This window comes from Stegodyphus dumicola, chromosome X1 (assembly GCF_044657685.1).
Source record: "Stegodyphus dumicola isolate Sdum_Otavi_A_Nest chromosome X1, ASM4465768v1".
NCBI lineage: Eukaryota > Metazoa > Arthropoda > Arachnida > Araneae > Eresidae > Stegodyphus > Stegodyphus dumicola.
In genome coordinates, this window is record NC_140780.1 from 21,259,483 (window position 1) to 21,285,434 (window position 25,952).

Below are 25,952 nucleotides of genomic sequence, written 5' to 3' on the forward strand. Positions count from 1 at the left end.
GCTCATTTAGAAACGGCTTCAACATGTTCATAACGATCCCCCACTAATTCTCTTGGTATACGCTTAGTCTTTATTTCCTCAATAATCTTATACATTTCTTTAACAATATCAAAAATCTCTTTATCACTTTCCCTCATTTTCTTTGATAAAATCATTCAATTTACAATAATAAAACAATAAATAGACACTGCGGTAAAGGGAGATAAATATTGGATCTAAAGCATTAAAACAGTAACCATCAAATCTTTAAAAATTCCTAAAAAATTCAATAATAAAAAAATCACAATAGAGACCTGCTAAAAGACCTTAAGAATGCTTCAATTAATTTTTACACTTTTCTAAACTTTCAATTTCACCGTGAAAAAAGACAAACTTAAACGGTGCACCAAATAAATTTAATCACTCTGAAAACTGAAATGTTCTAACATCAACTATTGTCCGCCTCGTTAGGCTTGACTGTACTCAGAGAAATAACATATGATATCTAGAAAACCATGAAAATTGGTGCTATGCTTTCAAGTATGATAACAAATAATACAGTACAAAGCTTAAATCTTTACACAAATTCAATTTACACAGTAGAATGAAAGAAATATCAATAAAAAAACTTACGTTCGTATGCAAATGAGGTGATTCCACAGCTTCGACTTTAAAATCCTTATTTTCAGAAAACGAAGCACAGTCTTGAAAAAATACTTGTAGATAAGGAAACCGGAGTCTGTAACACATTAAAAAAATCCACTTTGAACAACACAAATGGTATAATTACCGGGATATAACACTTTTAAAACAGAGCACACAAACATCGATCCAACATGGATGCCGAGTTGCGCAGAACTACCGCTTAGACGGTATAGTAGTTAAGGGAGCCTGCTACGGTACCGAAGGGAACGGATTCGAATCCCGGCTAAGACATGAATGTTTGTAAATGTGTAGTGTCAGTGCAGCATGGCGGCGCTCTAAATATGCGGCGAGCTGAACATCCTCTCGTGTGGATTGGTGGGAGACCCCTGAAACCCCCCCCGGAGCTCTCTTCCTCAAAATTGAGGGTGGAAAACAGAAGTCCAACCACCTCCCTTCGACCTAGACAATATGGACAACAAATGACTTGAGTTTGCGTATTACTTATTTTTCATTTCGATCTGATTGCGAACTGATAGGCTTCGCTTTCATATACAGTCCTTTCTGAAGTGAAAAATTATTGCGACCAGGAAGAACATTGGTGGACAGTCTAGCCTTCTCTCCTATGTTCTTAACTTAGGTTCGGTTGTTATTTTAAAGTATGGACCTTCACCTTGAAACTCCAAATTTCTGGAAAAGCAAGTTTGAATTTTCCACTTTCCTGACGAATAATAGCTATTTCTATCAATAAGTATGATTTTATTTCAGAATGAATGGTCTCAGACTCTGCATGTTAAGCTTATGTAACCGTGCGATGGTATAAATTTGATTACACTCAGGCAGCATACTTCCCATAATGTACCTTAATGTTTGTATGTAAGAAAGGTTTCGGAGGCGCAATTTTCTCCATTAACGCCCATATATTTTAATAATAGCAACCACTGGCCTCAACCCCTGAGCTTTTTCTCAGAGAACTAACTATTGTCAAAGGTTAGGTTAGGTTAATTGTCTAAGGCAGAGTAATATGAGGGTTATTTGCCTATGATATGGAAGAGATATATGGAAGAGATGCACTCGTCGTGGACTTTTTAAGAGAAAGTAGCTCGTATCCATATTACGTGTGGTGGAAACTACGAAAACTTATGCAGCGAATCCATTTGCCGGGATTCGAATCCATGTCGAACAACCAGTGTTCGTTTACGTTCGACCGCTGGAAAGCACTCTGAGATAAAGAAAAGAAGAAACGGAAAAAGTGAACGCCTTCAATTAAGCACTACGTGTTATCACCTAGAAATGCACTAATGCACAATAATTAAGTTATTCATTGTAGTGTTGCGTGGCCCCAACTTGTCAGCAACTATGGTAGTGACTGCTATGAACTGTAAATTACACAAACTCGTAAGAAGGGTTTAAATCCCTTTTTATTCCACTTCAGAAATAACAGCTGTGTTCACTTGACGCTCACAACCTACGCCGACCCGGCGGTTTAACAAAAACAGAACTGTGAAACTAAAAATTAATGACAGGATGAATAAACAACTAGATCCCTACCTACGAGGCTCTGAAATCGTAACTAACTTAATCGCGTTCTAAAATACAGCTGAGATTCAGCAAGCTTACTGATTAAGCAGTTGAAAGATTCAACGAACTGCCGAGATAGGCACACAGGCCGAAACGCGCGGTTCCTAAATTTCTACCTAGCAACCTTCACGTTAGCGATTCAAGAAGCACACATACAATCTCGTTTCCCTTCTATTTAAACTCAACTTACTTCTGCTAAAATTTGAATATACTGCGCGTTCTACTACAATTTACATACTCTGGCATTGGCAATTCTAGGGAAAAGTAAAGGCTTGACAGGAAAAATAACTAACATTTATTTTAAGCTAAAATAAATATAAACCCTACAACATCATAGCAACTAAACTGTTAGAAAATGCGTTGCTTTATCAGAAATATTGTTACAGAAGAATATTTAAAGAAATTTTTATAGTATGCCATTAATGCTATTCTTGTTCAAAGTTAGTCACAAGTACCGCATTATTACTCCACATGCCTGTTTGGTCTTCTTTGCATTTGGGACGAAATGACAAAAGCATTCTCAAGACAAGAACTTTTTCAGTCAGGAGAAGACTCGAAAATCTATATCTGTGAAATCAAATGCAGTTGTTGCGTTACTTATTTTGAAGTGGAGAGTTGTTTTGGGAGGATTTTTGTCAGTTAGATGTGCATAGGAACTGAATGGCTGGACTTATTAACAGCAAAACAAGTAAAACGTAACAGGTATTAGTTTGCAGTCCTGCAACATATTATTATCTTATATTACTAATTATCAATTAAAGCACTAAAAGCATCAGAAGCTTTGACGTGATTTGTATATTCCGTACTGCACGTACCGAGCTTTATCACGCGATTAATCATACTTCTTTGTTATAGCAGCTCCCAATCATACTTGGAAATTTTAGATTTGCATCAGGAGCTCAGCTATAATTTTGCCAAGGACGAATTTAAAAACAAACGCCGCAAAATATAATAATAATACTCACGTGTAGTTTCCTCGCATGTTTTTTAATAATCCTTATCCTTATCCGTATCATTAGTTTATTAAACGTAATTGTTCCAGTAAGCTGCAGCATTTTCACCCATGTTAAGCTATTTGTTGCAATGTTTCATGGACGCCGAAAACGAGAAACGAACGATATATGCAAAAAGGAAATTCCGTGATTATACAATGTGCTACTACTATATCGACCGATAATTAAGTCATTGTTCGCAGGAAGTGTTGCCAATAAAGAAACGAGGAAAATACTAAAGACGATTTGTGAATCAATGTCTACAGCTTGGTTAGCTGGCCTAATAGAGGGCTTTCTTAGACTTTAACTTACAGCTGATGAAGAAAATACATGGCATATTTTCTAAGCAAATTCAAGAAAACAGGCCATTCTTTGAAGGAGCTGGCTTTGTTTTCCCACAAGTACATAACTCTTTCAACTCATTCGGTAGCTGATACTTGAGTTTTATACTCCATTTCAAAGCTGTATCGCCTTAAAAATAGGAAACTAACTGTACAAAATATTGAGAATCAGGGATAAGCAAATTTGGTACAATAAAGATCAAACTCAAGAAACTGATGCGAACGCTTATGTAACCAGAATGTCTCCAAATCGTAGCAGCAAAGGAATTGTCCTTGTTCCATTAAAATCAAGACGGATTCAAGAATTTTCTGTTACAAATGCCAGAAGAAGTGCGTGTTTAAACAAACAAAAAAATTAGAAGCCATAATTGGTGTCAATTTTAGTAGTGAGGTATCATTCAGGTGGAAAGCCGAAATCATTCATATTGTAAGAAAGGTCTTCCAGTATTGAACCATCTGTTTTCTAAACAATATATATATATATATATATATATATATATATGCATATGTGTGAATCTACTCGTTTAAGCAATGTGTAATGGTTAAAAAACTAGCTGATAATATTCTGTAAAGAGGCAGTTAAAAATTTGTAAAATGTTAGCAGACGGGGTGATACAGTACTACTTTGCGACTCTTCAAAATATCGTTTTTAAAATTTTGGGAAGTCACCATGGTAATCAATTAACTCAATGAAAATTCAAAATAACGAACAAAGAGAAAAAAAAACGAAAGAAAAATATTTTGGCTGTTAATAAAGAGTAACTTAGAATGAAAGGCTAAACAGAACTGACAGAAAATTAATCTTTGAAAAATTAGGTAAAACAACAAGAAAAAACTTGGAAATAATTTTAATTACAAAGAAGGTCTTCTAGCATTGAACTCTAAATATCTCTCATACACATGAATCTACTCAGTTAAAAATGGATTAACTCTTAATATTTTGCAAGTTGAAAGAAAATTGAGATTTGAACATACAGCGCTATTTGGTAGCATCTAGATTTTCAAAACTTCAGTTTTGAAAATTTAGAAAGTCTCCCAGGTAATATATTCTTGGAGGAAAACTCTGAAATAATGAATGAAGAGATAATATGGAAAAGGATTACATGTTAGCCGTAAACACTGCGTAATATAAAATGGAAAATGAAACAGAACTGGGGAAAATTTAGTCATTGCAAAATTAAATCGTAATACAAGAAAAATCTGGAGGTCATTTTCCTATAAAAGAATGTCTCATATTGTCGTTAGTTTAGCGCGGTACAGACAGTACACAATTTAAGTGGCAATAAATACGCTGATTGCGAATTTAATATATAGTATAGAAAAAGCGCAGTAAATAATGGTAAAAATTAATCTATTTTACACCAGTTGCAATTAGCGAAATAAATCAAATAATAAGTTTCAAAGCTATAAGGCTATCAGTGGCGGAGCGGCAAAACCGGTGATCACAGATAGTTCAAAATGGGTTCACAAAACAGTGAGTGAATTGCTAGTAGTAGGAGTGGGCAGTTTAACTATTTAATTATGTCGAAAAATATATAGTAAAATGGCAACTGTTTAGATGAGTGGACATCGTATTTTACTTCCAAATATTTTTTCTGTAAATTTAGTTACGTCATTATCCAAACAAGACTGCTATTTTATATTGAGGAGAAAGAAATATAAATTAGTGTAATGCCTTTGAATGCATGATGCTACTTCCAGCCGAGCGGCAAAGTCATTGGAAACTGGTAGTTCGATTTAGGCTCGATTCTAGACGAACGGGTTAGCTGCATAAGTTGAGAACCTCGAACCAAACTATTAGTGTTCTGCGACTTTTTTTCGTTCGGAAGCTGGCGGGCAATTGCGTGGGTATTTTGTGGTTTCTCCATGTATAACCTGGATGCGACCTTGTTTAATTTAAAGGTTTGGTTGGTTTATTAGATTACGGCAAAGCACTCAAGGGCTATCTGCCTTAAAAGAGTGTTTACTTTAAAGAGTTCATCACGGACACATTCCTTTCTTAGGCAGATAGCCCTCACGTGCTATTTCGTAATTAAATAAAACAAACTAAACCAATCTAATCGAGAGTATGAAATAAGTCTGTCGAGTTCATTTAGTTTTTCAGAGCAGGAAATATAAAAAATCAATTGTGCTTTCGCTGATATTCTAATTACGGTTACTATAGTTGCAGCTGAATGTGCTAAACACTTACACTCCGAGAAGACACATTCGGGGGCGATAAGAGAATTCTTTACGTTCTTCTAAACTTATTGGATTTGTACAAGCTATTCACAAAATTATCAGCATGAACTGTTGCCTTGCTTGCTTCCAGCAGAAATGTAGAGACTATTAACTTGTACGTATCTGGCAAATATGATTTTTAACCGGGATTCGAAGGCCCACCAGCGGCCGAGCGGTAAAAGCCGCTGAACACTGGTAGTTCGGTCCGGGGTTAGAGTCCCGACGAACGGGCTGGCTGCATGGGCGTTTTCGTGGTTTTCCCCATGCGTAACGTGAATACGAACCAGTTTATCCTAACAAAAACCTCCACGGGGCATCCCGCCCTTTCCGTGTAGTGCCTAAGGGCGGAGCACGTAATAAGTTTAAAAAAAAACTGGGATTCGAACCTCGGATCTTCCAATTTCCCATTGAATACATTAAAGACTAACAGCTAACTACCATGAGATGAAGTACGCGAAGAAGTGGATAATTTCTTATAAATAAAAGCCAGTGTCATATTGTGCTGCTTATTAGGCACAGTCAATAAACTGAAACGATACTTTTGATAATTCTGATTATTATGGAAGTAATGCAAGTGGATATTTTGAGTGAAATTAGATGCATAATTTCGTTAAATTAGACAACTCAAATGAATTCATTAAATATCGCATAAAGTTATTAAAGTCTGAAAAATTACGAGTAACAAATTCAGATAAATTATAAGTAATAAATTCGCTTCGGTGTCAAAATTGCACGAATGTGCGTTCTGATATTGAGACTGTAATATTTGTTGATTATTACGCTGTATTTTTGAAGCTGCATTTATCAGAATTCCAAATTGTTGTTCTCAAGGCAGGGCAAATTAATAATTTTATTGAACCTCTAATCCAAACTGATGAGTAAAAACTATATTTAAAAACTTCTTAATTTTTAATCATATTAAATCGTAAAATACAAGCTATCAATTCATTTAGTGGGTCGTCATTTTAAGCAAAAAAATTCGCGGAGACGAGAAACTCGTCTTTTATCATTTTCCATTATTTTTAAAATCTTCTCTAAACTAATTCAATGGAAGTACATTTTAAACTCCTGAATAGAGAGCGTGAATTAACACTTTTAGCAAATTAAAAGATGTATCAGTTATTATAATAATGGAGGAAAAAAATTATACGTTATACGTCTTATCACAACTCCCCAAACTGACAGTTTAAAAAAATACGAACTGTTGACTACCTTTGCTGCTTCCTTCTGAAATATAATCCTTTTTAGCAGCATTTACCCTCCGGTAACACTTAACTTCTTGAATTCTCTTTTTACGAAGATCAAACTTTCTTGGGCACTCCAGCATCGAATCATTTAAATTTGTCTTAGCCTGGAGGATAAAGGTAATAATCGTGGAAATAACATTATATTTAATCAGTGTAAATGTATTTTCTTAACTTCAACTGCTTTTTTTAAACCAAACTAGAAAAAAAATAATTCTGGCGACTTATTTGTTTATCTTACATTGATAGCAAAACTTATGCTTAATATCCTAATTGCTTTCATTTTATTAAAAAAAATTATAGAAACCGCTGCAATCGTTGTTCGAGTCATATTTTAACATCTTTGTCATAAGGATACTTCTTTTGAACATCGAAAAAATTAAAAGTTAAGCATAAAATTATGCTGACTGACATTTTACGTAGTACCAATTACAAAATTACCAAGTTTTCGTATTTACTAAGGTGCTAATCTATGAATACAGATATAGCTCCAATAAATCTCTAAATTAACACTGTATTGAATAATCCGAAACCATTCGAGGAAATCATAAAAAAAGCGTGAAAAATACAGATACACATGCATTTTTATTTCTTCTTGAAGAAACCGCAGTTGTTGAAACACAAAAAAGCAATAAATAATATTTCAGAATGAAGAAAGACTATTTTGATTATGCGAATTTAAGGTAGACTTATATATTATGCAGAAATCGGCTTTTAATCAATTTCTAGGAAACGAGGTGTACACTATTCCCCTCGTTTCAGAACTAAAATATTTTCATCTTATCACGAGATAAAAATGTGAGAACAGAAAAATTCTTTAGGAAAATATAAGCGCAGAATATAGCAATGTTCTTCATAAGTATAGCCCATCCTATGCGGTGTTCGCTTAAATTTAACCATTAAACCCCATTCACTTTAAATGGAATTCTAGAGAGCGAAGATGGGAAAGAGATATTGAAGATGACACTTTGTGCACCAGATCCACAGAAATGAGATCCTACGAGAAATGGATTTTCTAAAGAGATGGTCGAGTACTGCGTAGTCGTAGCAAAATATATTCTAATTTTACATATTTGAGCTCGCAAACAATTTTGAAGTAACTGAAAAGCATCGAAAAAGCTGATCTGTTCTCTAGAACACTTTTATTAATATAAATTAAAATTAGAAAATATAATATTTCCAAAAGTTTACCATATTACAGGAAACCCAAAACCGTTGTATTATGGAAATCTTTATTCTGTAGATATGTCTATCATGCTAGAACAGAAAAACCGTAATTTTAAATTAAAATACGAAAAGAGATGTAAAAAAAAAGAGCTTGTCAAAATGAAAGAAAAAAAAAATGAGGAGAAATAATAAAAGTGAAGCATCAAAAATTAATTAAAAATTGGAAAGCTTGATTTATCATTTCAACCGCTTTAGAATTCACATACACACAAACGAAAGAGAAAATACATAAAAATGTGAATCATAAATCTTACGGATGAAAACATAAGTAAATCTGCGTATCTTTAAAATTTGCTAACAAGTAATTCAATCTTGAAAAAAAATACAGCAAGTGTAATATTTGTTTCTCTTTACCACTTTTTCATAGCATGTACGACGAAGGATAAGCATTTTCAAAATTATGATTTTTCTTACGTATATACATTCTTAGACAAAAAACAAAACGACGCACCAAGAAGGAGTTATCCGAATGGGACAAAAATCAGTAGATGTGATGCACATGTATAGAAAAACCAGCGATTACAGTTTGAGAAAAATTATATTATTTATTGAAATGATAGAGCTTCACAAGGTGAAAAAGTCAGTAACGCGTTTGTTCACCTCTGGCCCTTATGCAAGCAGTTATTCGACTTGGCATCGATTGATAGAGGTTGCGGATGTCCTCCTGAGAGATATCGTGTCAAATTCGGTCCAACTGGCGCGTTAGATCGTCAACATTCGAGTTGGTTGAACGGCCCTCTCCGTAATGTTCCAAACATTCTTAAAAGGAGAGAGATCAGGCGACCTTGCTGGCCAATGTAATGTTAGGGAAGCACTAAGGCAAGCAGTAGAAACCTGTGCAGTGGGCGGGCGTTATCTTGTGGAAATGTAAGCCGAGGATGGCGTGGCAAGAAGTGCAACACAATGGGCCTTAGAACTTCGTCGACTTACCGCTGTGCTGTAAGATTGCGACGGATGACAACCAAAGGGGGTCCTACTATGAAATGAAATTGCTCCCCAAAGCATCACTCCTGGTTGTCGGCCTGTCTGCCGGAAGACAGTCAGGTTGGTATCACACCGCTGTCCGGGGCGTGTCCAGACTCGCGTTCGCTGGTCATCGGGGCTTAGTTCAAAGCGGGACTCATCACTGAAGACTATTCTACTTCAGTCAGTGACATTCCAGTGCGAATGAGCCCGACACTACTGCAAACGGGCTTAACGTTGTACAGAGGTCAATAGTAGTCGGCGCAAGGCGCACCGTGACCTCAGCGCCCTTTCTGTGAGCCGTCTATGAATGGCTCTTGTGGTCACTGAAGTACTAGCTGCGCGTACAATGGATGATAATGATGCATCTGGGGTTGTGAGTGCCGCTCTGACGATTGCTCGATCTTCACGTTCTGTCGTTTCTCTAGGTCTGCCGCTTCCTTCTTGACGCTGTGTGCGGCCATGGTTCACCCATTCCTGCCAACATCGTCTAATAGTGGCATCGCTCCTGCTCAAATGTCGAGCTATTCGCCGATAAGACCAACCGGCTTCTTTAAGCGCAACTACACGACCTCTCTCAAATTCTGACATCTGCGCATATCGTTCGCGCACCTGTATGCGAGGCATAGTTAGCGTCTACCAGAGTACACGGAATGAGAATTTATGACCTGTGATCGTAATTTCTGCTCTTAAATATACTGCCAGTTGCGCAGATCAGATGCGCTGTAGCGACATCCGTTTATTCATTGGCAGCCAAAATGTAAAATTTTACATTTTCCGTCGAAACCTGTATGCACGTCAATTTGTGTCCAATATATTTTCTCGGTGCGTCGTTTTTTTTTTTTTTTTTTTTTTTTTTGTCTAAGAGTATAATGGAGATAGTCACAGATATAATTAATTAATATTGTTAACTAATTACTCAATGTAGAACACAACCTAGTAAACCAGGAATTTCCTGCTATTTTTTCTCACTTAAGGAGCACTTTGTCTCTTTCATGCGGCTATGTATTAAATGTTCAATATAGTCACCGCATCTGCACTATGGTGATACCCTCAATGCAACTCTAGAGGAAAATTTCTTTAAGCTTCGATTGTTTAAAATTTTGTTTTAAAATACACATTCTTAGTTAAAACTTAATTGCATATTGCTGAATAAACTACTAACTGATGATAATTTTTCTAGAACTTCGTAATAGTCATGTACTCTAGAATACTGACAGTGCAGTAAATGATTTTTCCTCAATATTTTAAATGAACAACTCTGCTATTTAGAAGTGCATAATCTTAAATAAGCATTTCTTATTTGAGCTTCAAATAGTGATGAAAATTACTAACAGCATAACAAAAGCAAATTCCTGCGCTCATTCGGCTTGCGGAGAAAAATTGAAATTAATAGAAAATAATAATGAACTCATTTAAAAAGAATGGCATACGTAAAGAGAAATGTAGGAATATTTATTAAGTGAAACATTGTATCATGCGTAAGAGAAGTTTAAGGGTTTAACAAAGACTTATATAAGGTTTCAAATGTACCATTGTTTCATCTGTCTTTCTGTTCATACACTGGTTATCATTAATTAACAGAAAATCACAAAAATGACGATTACCCAGAAACGTTAAGTATAGAATTTAATGAAATTTATCCACAGTATACAACACACAGTAAGGTATAAAATAACATGAAAATAAATTACCGGACAATTATGATGTTATAGAAATTTGCATATATATATAAAATGAACAAATCAAATGTCTCAGTTTGATATAGGAAAATTACCTTCAATATAGACTATGATTTCCGCTAGAAGCAATACAACATATGCAACGATGTATTATGCTGTCAATCACGCGATCTATCAGTTACGTAGAAGTGAGAGCCATTGTTCTTGCAAAGCAGTTATAAGCATTACAAAGGTCTGAAGATGAGGATTGGGAGCGGCTATACGTCTTCCTAAAACACCCTAAACATGCTCGATCAGATTCAGGTCCGGTGATTTATTTGGATACTCCATGAGCTGCATTCTTTGCTGCTGAAATGATCATCTTCAGCAACAACACTGGGCAGACTGGCGTTGTCGTCCTTTTACAGGATAGCACCTATTGCCCCTGCATAAGGGCGCACATAAGCATCAAGTATGTCATTTCTATAGGCCTGAGCATTCACGGTTCCACATGGATTGGTTTGATTTCGTTTATTTAATTACGGCAAAACACACTAGCGCTAACTGCCTAAGGAAAAGGATGCCTTCGTGGAGGACTTTCTAAGGGAAACTGGCTCGTATATACGTTACACATGGGGAAAACCACGAAAACGCCCATGCAGCCAGCCCGTTCACGGGATTTGAACCTCGGACCGAACTACCAGTGTTCAGCGACTTTGTCGTTCGGCCGCTGGTGGGCGGCTCCACATGGAAGGACATGAAGGTCGTGCGTCCGCCCAAAAGAGGTACTACCCCAAACACAGATACTGCTTCCTCGTAAGCATCGCTTTCATGGATGTTTGATGCATGATAACGGGTTCCAGTACTATCCAAATTCAGTAGCGCTTACTATAGCTTTTAAGACTAAGCCTGGACTAATATGTAAAGAGAACAGCCCCTGCATTGATCAGCCGTCCATGGACATGTTGACGTGTCCAACTCAACGTTCCCTTCTTTGACGTGACGTGTGTGGCATGTAAATGGTCTCGTGGCTAGTGTCTCGCTTAAGGGCCGTTACCACTGGAGTTTATCTGAGCTAGAGTCAGTTCCCTGTGTCGACTAGCTCCGCTATGCCTGGACTTCATATTTTTCAACTTGCTGCTTTGTAGGGGAAAACTGGTTTTGGAGATGGGTCAGCTACGTCAGCTGTGTCCGTTAGCTCAGATAAACCCCAGGGGGAACGGCCCTTTAGAGACCTCATTTGTGAAGTTTTCTAGGCACAGTGGACACTGCCATCCACCTTCCAGTGGCTGCAGGAAGGGAAAAGCTGAGTTCAATCGGAGTTGCGGTTCTATTCCTTCGTGTGGATAACAAATATCGGTCATCAGCGCTCACGTAGCGGTTGGCCGTCCTTAGTCAAACATCCTGGATGCCGAACCTGTGGTTAGAAATTGTTGCTGCAATTTCTGCGAACGACAGAGGTACTCACATTTAACCATCGGGCCACTTCTTTCAGCCTTTGTGTTACTTCTAGACTCCCAATAGCTCATCATCGCAGTGTTCCTGGCAAATTATGCTTGGAGGCCATTGTTACGAATTGGCTTTTCCAGATTTTTTATCTCAGTATCACCGCAAAATTTACAGGCTTCCTCTCAAACGTGTAATTTTATGCTTCTTGCAGATGACATACTCAGACTGCTGAGCCACTGATCTGCATACTGCAGTGTTATTCATCAACTCTTATTTGACAACATATTAAAATTTTATATGAATTGTGTTGCTTTTGAGCAATTTATCGCTATATTTGTGATTTTTTCTGAATTTGTGGAGTACCATTATAAATTTCTTGTATCTATAGGCAATTAGCTTGGAGGCTTTGCCCTTGACGAATAGGTTTCAGAGAAAATTTATATTTGATGCTTGCCTAAATCAGCTTATGCAGCTTTCTTTTTCTTCCACAAAATTCCGAATTTACGAGCTTTTTGTACTTAATATCCATTAAACATATGGTTAAAATTATGGTGCATTAATTCAGTCTAACAGCAACAACTGCTTCTAAAATATTCGAATAATTTTTATTAGATATCTGTTTCTCTAAAATCTCCAACGCAAGAAGCATAGTCGTTTTTTCAATGTTTACAATTACAGCATTTAAAATCATAGTCAATAAATTTATTACATTTTTGAAACGTCAATACTTTAGTCTTATTATTTTTGTACCATTTACTTTAAACTGTGCTCCGAGGGTATTTATTTATCAGTCACTCGGCCTGAAAATGTTGCCATTCCACGAAACTATGGTCATTTTTATGATTTCCTGTTATATATGCGGATAAGTTGTCTTAAACCTTTATCTTCGCAATATATAATCTACAATTTCTAAAACTGGTATGTATTGTTTCGTCAGCGAAATCTTTGAATAGAGAAACTAGGGTAACTGTGATTTATAATTATTTATTCAAAGCACTCGAATCCAATCAGCATATTGTAATAATAGTAGCATCGTACACTTTATTAGTTAATTTATGATTTCTTGTGTTCAGTTTCAGTTATAAATATTACTTATATTAAAGTCAAAGCTTAAATTTACGATTTTCAAACGTTCGAAACCATCTTTATCCTACGCAGCTCCATTAATAGGAGCTGAAACTCTGTATATGGGATAAGCGATAATCGCTGTTTGTTCGAAAGGCACAATTGTAGCTGTCTTGAATCTTGATCGAGAGTCTCAGATTTAAAAAAGGCAAGTGATACTTTAGTTTTAAGATTAAATGTTCTTCCTATTGTAATGTCGCAGTCAGTGCTTTATATATATATCTATATGCTAAGGGGATAATAAAATATGAAGTAGAAATAAGGCCAGTTATTATTGTGTCATTTTAAATACAGCATGATCCTGGTGGTGTAGAAACGTGTGTGTGTGTGTGTGTGATTATGGCAAAGCCTCGAGGGCTATCTGCCTAAGAGGAGGGATGCCTTCGTGGAGGACTTTCTAAGGGAAACTGGCTCGTATACACGTTACACATGGGGAAAACCACGAAAACACCCATGCAGCCAGCCCGTTCGCGGGATTCGAACCTCGGACCGAACTACCAGTGTTCAGCGACTTTACCACTCGGCCGCTGGTGGGCCGGTTTAGAAACGAATTGCAGTTCTGTTTTATGAGGGTTTAAGTACTTATAAAGGTGTTGTTGATGAGTTTGTGAAGACTATCAGAATTTTGCTGTGGAGGAAGATTAACTCAGCTGCTCCGATGCCATGTTCCAAACATGGATTTCTTAATGCCACGTGAACATAATAATATCTTACCTGAAAGTTTCTTAAACTGTGAATGGAGACTCCAAACGGGGTGGCAAAGCGAAATGTTGGAGTCCCGAAAATTTAAATCAAATATACGAATTTAAAGGAACATTAGTAGAAATCCCTTTATTACCTTGATCATATTATAATATTCAAATTTTTTACGAAGAACGAGCCAGAAGATGTTTTATTTACTCTGGTATGCACTTAACAGATGCTTATCTTTTTTAATGTTGAAATTGGTCTATAGGAGGATAATTTAAATATTCTTGGTCATGTAATGAACGTTAAAAATACAAATATTTGCACTCAGCTGTTAGATAATTGGTAAATTATTATTTCTAGACACTGTGAACTATAATTTCTTATATAGGGAATTAAGACATAAAGCCGAAATAGGATTATATTATTAAAGGAGAACACATTAATTCTACTGTTATAGTTTACCATTCAGATAATTTCATTGTAACAAAATATAGATGGAGATAATGATCAATATGATTTCTCAAATCACCAACCATGTTATTTTTATTTTCACAATTATTCTGGCACATATAAATTGACACTAGTATTACTCTGATATTTTAAAGGATACATGAGGGGTTTCTGATAGCAAAGATACGTAAGAAATCACTAGACGCTCGCGCTCTGCATGAATATTTTTAATAATGCTTGAAATGATAATTTATCTCAGACGTATCTCAGATAATTAATCTCAGATAATTTATCGTAATGAGCTGTTCGAATCAGCCAAGATTTATGAATTTTAATCCGATAAGCAGAATTCTGTCTTACTTTCTACGGCTTAAATGTCATATTACATTGAAAATAGAATTTGTTTTGGAGCAGTACTGCACTTGTCAATCGTATATATTTTGCTATTTTTATTATTCATAAAAATTTTAGAAAGAAAAATTTTCTGATCAACAAAATCAATTAAATTATAAAGTTTATTATTTTTCTGTTTGATTTGAAACGCTAAGGCTGGAAAAGTTGTTTGCTCAAGCAATAAGCAGATAAAAATTTCATTTACAGTTTTTGTCAATTAATGTCCCAAATGATTCGAATTTGCTCACCTTTTAACTATTAGATTAAGCGCGTGGTGGCAATGATTCGTGAAGCACGTTTGCAGCACTGTGTAGTGATTTCCGGAGTCGCGCTTTTCAGTAGCTGAATGTGAATTGTTGTGGCGGTAGTAGCACAAAAATGATTTTCCTTATTGTAGATACATTTTAATCGGGTCATACCTTTGACTTACGCTCCTTATTATGCAACAAATGCAGGATTAATCAGTAGATGAATGTTAATCCTTGGTGTTTGTTGTGGCGGCAGCAGCAGAAAAGAAAAATATTTTCCTGTTCTAGACACAGTTTGACTCACAAGCCTAATTGCGCAACAAACGCAGGATTAATCAGGGAAAAATATATTTTAATTTAACTAAACTTTATAAGGTATTTTTCCCACTTCCCTATCGTGCCTTCGTGGTGTAGTGGTACTGCAAACTGAGCCGGTATTTCAGAGGTCCGTGGTTCGATTCCCGGCGAAGGCGGTTGCTAATTTTTCAACTCTCCGGCCCCCCAAAAAAATCCTAATGTATCTACAGTGGCGCCCGAACTAAAAGGGTGTTGGATGAGGTTTCTCCACTCCTAGGATTTGGCGACTAGTTCCCCTAAAACCCAAGTCGCCCTTTAAAAAGGGGAGTATATAAGACATTTCTCCCACTTCCCTAGCGTGCCTTCGGGGTGTAGTGGTTCTGCACACTGAGCCGGTATTTCGGAGGTACGTGGTTCGATTCCTGGCGAAGGCGGTTGCATACTTTTCATCTTTTCTGCTTCCAATTAACCTAATGACTCGACAACTTTGTAAGTACTTCATATTGTAAATTAGTGTCTTACCATTATTCGCATTATGCGTTAATTTCTTTTCCGAATACAAACAATCGTTTAATTCACAAAACATTATTTCATATGAGATTCATTTTGCTGAGCATAAACGTGTTCTCGTGAATATGGCAAAAAATCAATTTTCATCGTTTTCCATCCTCTATCTAATTGTAATATTCGTAGAAAAAGCAAATTAAGCAATTAATAAACAACCGAAGGGTCTTCCCACAAGAAAAATTAAACTGAAATAAGTTTCCAAGGAATCAAAAATGGTTGACTTCTACTCAGCTCACGTTTTGTTAAAAAAATCATTGGCCATATTAAAGCGAGAAATAATTTAATTTTCTTTCTGAAACTCAGCAGATGCTTCAATTACTTTAGTTGTCAAGGTAATGCATTAGCTAAGAATATGCAGTATTTGAAATTTTAATTGCCTCGATACTGAACGGTTTAACAAAAGGAAAAAGTAGAAAATAATCCAGAAAAGGAACAAAATTAAGAGAAGAAAGATCTTGATAATGAAGAAGGTAAGAAAGAAAAAAAAAATGTGTTAGATGGAATTCTTAGAAATGAGCATAAATGACGCTGAATTTTGCCATTTTTCTCTTTATCACTGAGGACCGAAGCTTTTTCTTTTGTGGACCATCTACAAATTGTACATCTAAAGTAAAATCTTTGTAGCAGAACATTTTATAAATGCTTTATAAATTAATGTATAGAATGCGCATTAACACACTTTGATTGAAATTTAAGTTTTGTGCATCGATGTACGAAGTAGAATACAGTTATCTTAAATACAAGAAGCAATTTCTGATAACACCTTTTCCGCATTAAAAAGGACAACGATTTTTCGCCTTTAGAGATAAAAATATACGCTTGTATGACTAAGCAAAAGTATTCCTAAAATATATTAAAAATCTATATTAATCATATTTATCTATTACTGTAAATAATAAGTAACATGGCACTGAAGCATAGCGTTTACAGTATGTAAGTTAAGTCCAAGTTAGCTTTCATAAAAATGATAATGGCTCATATTTGCACACATCATTTCCCAGATATTTATATATTTTGAATTTTTTCTTCTAAATTTGCTTAAAACGTTTTTTCTTGTATTATTTTATCATTTTTTTCTTTAAATCACGTTGTAGGGTTTTATATTTATTTTAACTAACAATTTACAGTTTGATTTTAGACCTTTCCTGTAAGCCTTCATTCCCCTAATTGTCAGTTCCAGAATAGTTTGTTGTAGCGCACGTGAACCAATGCAAATTTTCTATTTGGAAGGAAGTAGTTTAAAGCTGAGTTTCGGTAGAAGAAAGAGAGAGTTAGGCTTTAGTTGCCGTATCTGCCGTAGGTACGTTTGCTTACAGCTGGTTCAAGTGGCTTAATTGCATTTATCTGCTGCCACTAGCTTCAAAGGGGGTCTAGTACGGGATCTCGCTGAGCCCTGTAGGCTAGTTCTGACTTTCAGTTACCGCCCAAGTAGAGGCGAAGTTTGTTAGCGTCGAGTTGACGCGTTGTAAACTTTAAATAATTAATAAAGGGTACTTGAACCCTTCTCCTGTATAGTTTCCTGCTACTCCAGTATACAGGCAGAACTGGACTCTACAACGTAAAGCAAAAAAGTTTGTTGGATGCTGAAGGATTAGCATAATGTGTTATAAATTTTGAAACTGGTGATTTATGTTTTCGTAACGCATCACATTTTTAAAGAATCTTATATAATAGCATGAAAAGAATAAATAATTATAGAAAAACATAGACTTTTGTCAATTATGAAATTTTAAGAAGTTAAAATGGATATTTAAGACTTAAGACTAATAATATGGGTCCAAACGTACAAAATATAACCAGAATTATTATTCATTGAACCGCTGAGACTTCTAAATTATACGCCAATTTTCATGATGCTTTTTCTGCAAAGGCTTTCAAAAATTGAACAGAAAAGTTGAAGTATAGTCATTATACAAAAGTAAAACTGCATTTTCTGCCAATTTACAAGACTACTTTCACCAAATCAAATCAAGCTCATTGTCAGTCTTATGAGGGGTCTATGAGAGTTCCTAACTTTGTAAGGATATTAAGTTTTACTAACGTTTATTTTATTTTAAATCTTTACTATCACTTCTTATTTTCTACTTCCGACCAGAATTAAAAGCTTTAACTTATTTATGCAAATTTGTCTGGCGAACGCCAAGTACTTAAGTTGTGGCTTTTTGCCAAGCGAGAGAGAGGAAGGAGTTAGTAGAAGCAGGCCGCTTGCCTTAGCAGTTTTACTCGGTTGCTGGTTGCCTTCCAGGCCAGAGGTTGAATCCTCTTAATAATTTTAAACGTATTAACTTGTAGTGTTAACAGTTCTCTGTACTACATACGGCTTCCTGTTAATATACGGCCAATCTTCCACGTAGGCCCTTGTTTGTTATTCCAAAGTTAAGTATGTGGTAGTTATCATGTGGTAGTTAATATTTTTATATTCTTACGTTCAGACAAGTGGTTGGTCTCTGTATTCCGAAGTCCGGAAATTATTGTAAAGAGTGAAAAAATAAAGGGTTTCGTATACCCTTCCGGGCCCACCAGCGGCCGAGCGGTAAAGTCGCTGAACACTGGTAGTTCGGTCCGAGGTTCGAATTACGCGAACGGGCTGGCTGCATGGGTGTTTTCGTGTTTCCTCATGTGTAACGTGTATACGAGCCAGTTTCCCTTAGAAAGTCCTCCACGAAAGGCATCCCTCCCCTCAGGCAGATAGCCCTAGTGTGCTTTGCCGTAATTAAATACACCCATACGTATACCCTTCCTGTGTATTTTGTCTACTTCCCACGTTTATTGAACATAGCTTTAGTAAGCTCCCTGTTCCGAGTCAGGTTCTTGAATGTTCCCAAAGCAAGTAAGGCGGAACACTGAACCTGATAACTTACTGAATAGCGCATTATTGTTATAGAGGGAAAGTATTTAGTATTAGTTCTCTAACAAAAGAAGCCAATGCGTTCCACTGCTTGAAATTACTATGAATTACTATCAATAAATATTTCGAACTCATTATTCAGCAACGAATGATCAGGTAGTGAGACAGCTATAACCATTTTTCTCTTTATATCGTTCCAATTCTTACAACATACCGTTTAGATCAAAAATCATGCTTGACCATTCTATGCAATGTGACAACACAAGAGTCCTCATCTCGATCGACACTAACAGTATTACACCCAAGAAGCGTTCCAACAATCCATGATCACTGCTCCTCCCTGCCTCCTCTGCAGCATCCTTCGGCAACACTTGGAGGTTGAACCGGGATAGTTGTGCAAAGCTCTTGTGTATTCGTGATCTTAATTGAATGATGAGATGTCTGCCATCGTTAATTTCGATGCGCAAGACAGGAATGATAGAATGGCGGCCAATATTTGCATTTACATATCTTTGGAACGGCTTTGCCTAGAGAAGCGTCGCAAAATCAAGAAAGTAAAATCATGTGGTAGTCAATATTCCTTATTAAGGTTTGATGCAATCAGACCCGTTACCGTTAAACTGTAGTTTCTATTAGAATTATCTCAATGGAAATTATAGAGAATTATTTAATTATCTTACGCTGATCACTGATAAAGTTACCTTAGACAAAGTTCAGTGATTTACAGGACTTTAAAACCCTCTCACTGCGTATGTTTTTTTTATCAAAATAGATTCAAAAATTGCGTATTTTTTATTACATATCTCAAATCTACATTTATTTTGGAGTTAAAAATATACAAAATTTTTTTGTAAAAGAGTTTTTGTTCAAATATAGAATTAGATCATAGGAAAAGGTTGTCAGAATACTGAAATTGAAGAATAATGTTACAAAAGGAAAATTTCGAGAATTAATATTGGTTAAATTATTATTTATTGTATAAAATACAAAGATAAAACATATATACTAATGAAAATATTTGCATAATGTAATATTTTGCATATTAATTTTGCCCCACTGTCCAACATTTTCAATACAAACTGACTTTTCAGATTCATGATTATCTGCAGAGGAACCCGAGAAATTCTCATCAGTTTCGCTATAACTATCTTCAGTATACTTGAAATCAGAGTCAAAACTACTATCAGTGTCGGAAATATCGTCAGGAATATAGGTTATATCATTCGCGAAACGCTTCCTGCCAGACATCTTTGAGCTCTGAAAAGCGCGCGCAAAATGTTACATTACGTATTCTTGTATATTTCACAGAAATGTGAACAACTAACACATCTAAATAATAGATCTGTTAGTCCACATCTAAATAAACAATTAAACATCACAGAAAAGCCGAAAGGAAACCTTGAACTAGGAAAGAGGGGGTTTCACAGTTAAATAGACGACAAAAATTCATCCCCTCGGAAATCGTGGGTTGCGCAAATTTTGCTACTTCTACTTTGCCCGTGGAAATCGCGGGATGCGCAGCGAGCTATAATATTTTTAACTAGATTAAACTTTCCCTCTTTCCCAACCTTTTTTCCATCACGAATAATTAATATATGCAAAGTTTTAATTAAAATGCAAAGCCCAAGCACGTCGAGGAAAAAAAATGGAATATTTTCAAAATTAAGGATTTTGTCCATTCCACATTTGGGGGGGGGGGATAATAAAATACGCATATTTTAGGGTATCTTTTTTGGAAGTATTTCTCATCAATAAATATTGAAAAGCGTGAATGGAATTGCTACAGATAAATGTTATTCAATACTCAGGGTGTTCTGAAATGTATCACTCTTACAATTACATTTACTAGATGTTATTCAGATTTATTTTGTTCTTGCTTCTCATTTATTTTATGAAATCAGTACTTACCAATTTTAATTCTTTTAATGATATGAGAATTATGCAGCGTCATTTTGTCCCTGTAAATTATCACTTCTTGAACTTCACGTGGAATAACAAATGACTCCACTACGCCGTCTGGAAACTGATTAATTTGCATATATTTCCTCATATAATGTGGCTCCTATTTTGAAGTGAAATTTCTCTCAATCCGGATTTCAGTAGAATTGCCTGATGAGGGTTAACCCTCCTGCAGTACCGAGATTAAGCAATTCTGTCTTCCTAAATATGCGCAATATCCGTCAGTCGTGTTCTTTATTTCCCAACAGCGGTGCTTAACTCGAACGCGGGCTGAGATCGCTAATAACCATTAAAATATTAAAGGCAACCGATAATAATGTTGCTTATTAACTGAAAGAACAAAAATGATCACTAAATGTAAATTTGATAAAATATAATTGATATCAGAAAGAAATTAGCATAATTTTTGAGGAAATATAGGGAAGGAAGTTTTCGAAAATAAAAAATGAGACACATTATATTATGCTAAATAGTAATATCCAATCGTTCGTACATTTTTGTGCATCATAACATTAGCGTTAATCATTCTAGATAGGACAGGCAATACCATTAGGTGATTCATTCTGATAAAACAGTCATGGTTTGCATTTCACTCAGAAATATGTTGAAATAAATAATGAAATACTATTTGTTATGTTACCGGCACACCAGCGGCCGAGCGGTGAAGTCGCTGAACACTGGAAGTAGTGTCTGAGGTTCGAATTCCGGCGAACGGAATGGCTGCAGGAGCGTTTTCGTGTTTTGTCCAGTGGATAACGTGTATACAAGCAAGTTTACCTTACCAAGCAAGTTACCAAATCCTCCACTAAGGCATCCCCAACATAGGCAGAGAGCCCTCAAGTGCTTTGCCATAATTAAATAAATAAGACCAAAACTTTGTTATGTTATATTTATTATTTTGTCTGCGACCGAGCTGTAAAAGTCGCTGAATACTGGTAATTCAGTTTGGGACCCGAATCTCTGCGAATAGACTGGATGCATGGGCGGTTTCGTAGTTTTCCCCATGTTAAACGCGTATACGAGACAGTTCCCCTTAGAAATTCCAATTAAGCCGTCCCTCCTCTAAGGCAGATAGCTCTCGATTGCTTGTCATAATCAGAATAAACAAATCCGAAATGTTACAATGATAAGCAATAATAGACGTGAAAGTTAAAAAGCCGATCCTCACCACAAAAGAGAAGAATCACTAGGCAGCAATAATCAACAAACAAAACAAAAAAAAAACAAAAAAAAAAATTAAAAGAGCGTCATTGACCAGACTGCAGCTTTTAGTTACTTTTTTGTTAAACACCAGTTTCTAAGCTCATTTACACAATCATAGATGTCATAGCTGCAGCAAAGATTAGTGGTAGAGGCCCAGTTACTGTAAGTTATCCAAATGAGGATCTATATAGCTTCGATTAACTTTTCTGTAGACCATTATGAATAGGAAGCATGTACAAACCTACTGCAGCAATATGGAAGTTACAAGAAGAGAGATAGCTAATTAGAAAACAATACTGTGAGCTAGTACATTTTGATGAATGTCAGAATTCCGTAAAAGTGCAAATTTTTATACTTGCATGATATCAGAGAATTGGCTTGCAATGAACATTCGCTGAATTTTGGAAGAAATTATTTAATAGTGGATATGCGTGTGACACAGGGTGATCATAAAGAAATTTTGCCAACATCTTCACTTCTAGCGTCCGTTCTGGTTAGCCGATCGAGATAAAAATATAGTTTTTCGGAGATATACGTTCGAGATTCTGTAAGTGACAAAACAGGGGCGCTCACGGTTACAGTTACAGTTGCAGGAACTCGAAAACGTCGGATGGCAATGCCAACGTTTTCTGGACGCAAAATATTTTACACATGCGAAAACCCTGAACAGCGTTGGAAAGGTACCGATAATTCCAAAAACGAACGTGTTATGCATACGCAAAAATGATTTCTGAAAACAGGCCAACGAAATACGATCTGGGAGCGCGCAGCAAATTTGCATATGATACAGACAAAACACCGATCCCTAATGACAACACCTATCGGACAAAAGAATACCTTTACTTAGATCAAACATTTTCCATCATAGGCAAGTATGCATTGCATGCAGGAGACGGTGGACCATACCGCTGAACGCAGCATGGAATGAGTGATATTTTCAATCTCACGCTGTATAGAATCCTACAAATCCGACAAAGTTTGCGGATTGCACAGGGAAACTATGGTTCTGAGATATCCCCAAAACCAAAAGTCCATAGGCGTTAGATTGCGGGATGCGGAGGCCACGGAAAAGGTTAATGGCGCGAGATGATGCGATCACCAAAATAGTGTTCTAGGACTCTTTTTAACAGACCTCGCTATATGTGAAGGTGTACCATCTTGCATCCAAACGATCTCATTGAGTGCATTCCATCTATGCAATTTCTGTAGTACATAATTTTGCAGCAAGTAATACTGCACCACACAGTCACCTTGGCGTCAAATGATTTTACTAGCAACACAGCGCGAGGATTCGTCTCTGCCCAGTGCACACAATTTTGGGTGTTAATGTTGCCATTTAAATTGAAATGCGCCTCGTCCGTCCGTAGTATGCAAAGTGGCCAGTCGTTATCAGCATCATATCGTATTAGAAATTCCTTTGCGAAATCCAGGCGTAGTTGTGGGCACCCCGGCTATAAAAGCTGGATGCGTTGGTTACCGGTAGGGAAACATTTGGAGAACCGAGCGCAGTAGCTTGAGGACCGTTGACTCCTAACACAAAAGAAACATTAAAATATATAAAAAGAAAAGTAAAAGAAGAGGAACACAATCAAAATCTGATTCAACTGTTATCAAGAGGAGGTGGATCAGATCCAGTCAACTCCCTAGGAAAATAACTGTGTTTCTGTTCACCCAACAAAAATTTCGAATGCTTCATCTACACAGTCGCCTTCTATTCAATAATACATAAAAACAAATTTAAAGTAAATAAGTATAACACATTAAATTTGCCTCATAAAACAAAACGTACTGCGTAAAATTACTAATATTAAATTTAAAAAAATTACTGTGCATAGAATTCAAGAAACAATAGAGCAATGGAAAATTTTAAATCTCTCAAAAGGTGAATTTTCAGTAAGATTTTATAAAATTTAAATTAAATTTGGAAGGCGATAAAGTAATGCAAGGGAAATGCAAACTTTAGAAAAGAATAAAATTTTCACGGTATGGCTTATCATTACGACTTAGAATAGAATAGTCTCTCAGTTAACGAAAAAATAGTCAAGAAAAATTGTACAGTAAGTACATATTTAGAAATAACACTATAAATCATTTTCATTCATCCTCTTGTAACCTTCTTTTATTTGAGCTTTCAGATAAAAAAATACATCACCTTAAAACATTTTATAGGGTGTAGACCACTCCAGCTTATCTAAATTGTCACTTTATGAAGTTAATTGGAATTTAATTTTCTCGTAAAATTTCAGTACGAAGAAGAATTTCTTGCTGTTGTTCGATTTCGGTGCATACATTTCTAATAAGGGCAGTTTGAGTAAAAATTTTATTTGCAATAGTGATAAAGATATTGGGATATCCAATTTATAGGTTTAGTTGCAGAAAAATGGAGTTCTCTTCTTTTATCAAATAGTTTTACTTTTTTAAAATTGTAAATGTTTAATTGATTTTTATTGGTCTTGTTTAATTTTAAACAGCTAGGATAGACGTTGCTAATTTCAATAAAATTACTGTTGTTGAATGTAATTATATCATCAATATGCTTGAATGTATGAGCAAATTTATTATAATTATCTTCTGAAAGTTGTTTAAGAAACTTATACTCCTTAATGAATAAGTATAGGTTACATAATTGTGTCAAGTAAGAACTTCCCATTGGAATACCATTAGTTTGCAGGTAAAGAGTGCTTGCATGTTTGATAAAGTTATTATAAAGCGATAATTATTATAAAGTTAAAAGTTATATGATAAAGTTATTATAAAGAGATAATTTTTCTATTTTTGTAAATTTAGTATAATAAGCATTTCAGAAAATTTCATAGATTTCTTTTTTAAATGGAAGAGATGTATATAGAGTTTCAAAATCATAGTATTTGATATTGAGAAACTTTAAATTTAAAATTTTTTCAATTATTTATTATTTGTTAAAAATCGAACAACAGTGTTTATCAGCGTTGGTCTTTTCAAAAATAATATTACATATTGATTTAAGCAGATTAGTAAATATATTTTTTAAATTCTTCATAAAATTTGTAGTAGTATTAGCAATAAATCTAAGTTTAGGTAATTAAGATACAATAACACGCCGAACAAAGTATTAATTTAGAAGTCAAACAACAAAAATCAGCGTTATATTTTCAAACTTTGCAAAATGATGATGGTTGCAGCTGAGGTTCAATAAAACCGTCAAAACTAGTCCTGTGAAAATTTGAAAATATAACGCTGATTTTTGTTGCATTACTTCTAAACTAAATCTAAGTTTGACAGGATTTTTATGTAATTTTGGAATAGCAATTAAATTGGCAATTCTCTTATTTGCAGTATTATGAGTAGAACAACGTGCACTTCACAGGCGAGTCCCGCTTTAGTGTACAACCCAACAATAGGCAGATTCTCATCAGCAGAGAACCTAGTGGACAGAATACTCCTGCAATTTATGTATGAATAGTGTCCGATTTGACGGAGTGGTGGCCTGGACAGGTATTTCTATCAATAGTCGCACCTACCTGCACATTATCAGGAATGGCGCACTAATAGATCAGCAATATAAGGGGGAGATCCTAAGACCTACTGTGGTCCTTTACGCTGCAGCAATCAGGGGTGAATTCCTTCCAATGGATGTTAACGTCAGGACACATCGTGCTCAGTTAGTAGACAATTTCCTTTTCGAGGAAAAAATCCTTCAGATGAATTGGTATATTTATTCCCCATATATGAACCCAACAGAACATGTTTGGAACATTCTAGGGAAAAGAGTTACTAGTCACTTATCACTCCGAGAAACAATTCAGCAGTTTGAAAGCTCTTTTCTACAATACTGGGAGAGAATACTTCAGTCCGTCATTGATAACATCATTGATTCGATGGCTCGTAGGTGTG